Consider the following 1,183-nt stretch of genomic DNA (forward strand, 5'->3'; position numbering starts at 1 on the left):
TTGCCCTCCTGCCTGCAATGTGCTGCTGCCTGTCCTGTTTGTAGGGGCTGTCCCGTGCCTGGGGCTGGCGGTGGCAGCTGTGGCCTTCTCCCTCCTGCTGTCGCGCTGCTGCTCAGCTATGTGGTACCTTCAGGGGCCTGGACTAAGATAGAAGGCAAGGGCGGGGCACAACTGGTTCACTTTCATGCTCTGGAGAAACGTGGAGGTCCCCTGTATTTGCCCTCTGAAGGGCCTGAGTCTGTCTTCTCCTCTGCCCAGTGCTGCTGGCCTGGCTGCTGGGAGGGACAATCCTCTGGGGCAGCCCCACTCCCTCCGGTCTGTGAGCAACACGAGCTCTCCAGGGATGAGACTGCAGCCTGAACCATGGCCTCTGGGCTCAGTGCCCACAGGTGTGCTGGGACAGTTGAGTCAGTTTGCTCCAATGCTCCCTGCCTTTCTTCCTTCCACTTCTGGGTACGCGGAGATGTGCCTGGGGCTGGGGCAGCCCTTTCCCCATGCCCAGGGCCAAGCACGGTACAGTATGGACATGTCGACCCTGCCGCTGTTGGTGCTGGCGCCCCGGCGCCCTCTCCTCCTGCCACACCGTGGCTTTCTCCACAAGCGTTGCCTCCTTTGGTCTTTCTTGTGGTCACAGTTTTTATACGATGGAGTTGAATTGTATTTTGCTCCCTGGGAGTCTGCATTGCCCCTGCAGCCCCCCTGCCAGCTCTCATATGCCATCCGTTCATCTCCCTGACTCCCTAAAGCCTCTCCTTCCCTCAGCCCGCTGGAGTCAGAATGTCCCCAGTAGCCTCCCTGGCCACTGCACACCCCTTGCCCTGCCCTACCCACTGGGTTTTATAAAAACAACACCAATCTCCTTTGTTTTTATTTATAAACATAGTTTTATTGGACTCCTGCCTCGTGTCGTTCGTTTATTCTTTTTCCCCCAGCCTCCTCCTGCCTTTCACTCTACAGCGAGATCCCAGCAGGATGAGGGCAGCCTGTGTCAGTGTGCCAGCTGTCTTTTCCCGGGATGCCGAGGGCGGCTGCGGGGCTGAGTTTCTCCGGAGCAAGGCCTGGGAGGGGGCTCTCGAGGTTCCCTGGGTGGGTCCCCGTTTCCAGCGCCAGCCCTGCGGGGAGAACCAGGGGCCGCTCCGACCGCGGGCGCTGGCCCTTGGCGCAGCAGTGCGGGGCGGGGGGG

Source organism: Geospiza fortis, unplaced genomic scaffold (assembly GCF_000277835.1).
Source record: "Geospiza fortis unplaced genomic scaffold, GeoFor_1.0 scaffold172, whole genome shotgun sequence".
Lineage (NCBI taxonomy): Eukaryota > Metazoa > Chordata > Aves > Passeriformes > Thraupidae > Geospiza > Geospiza fortis.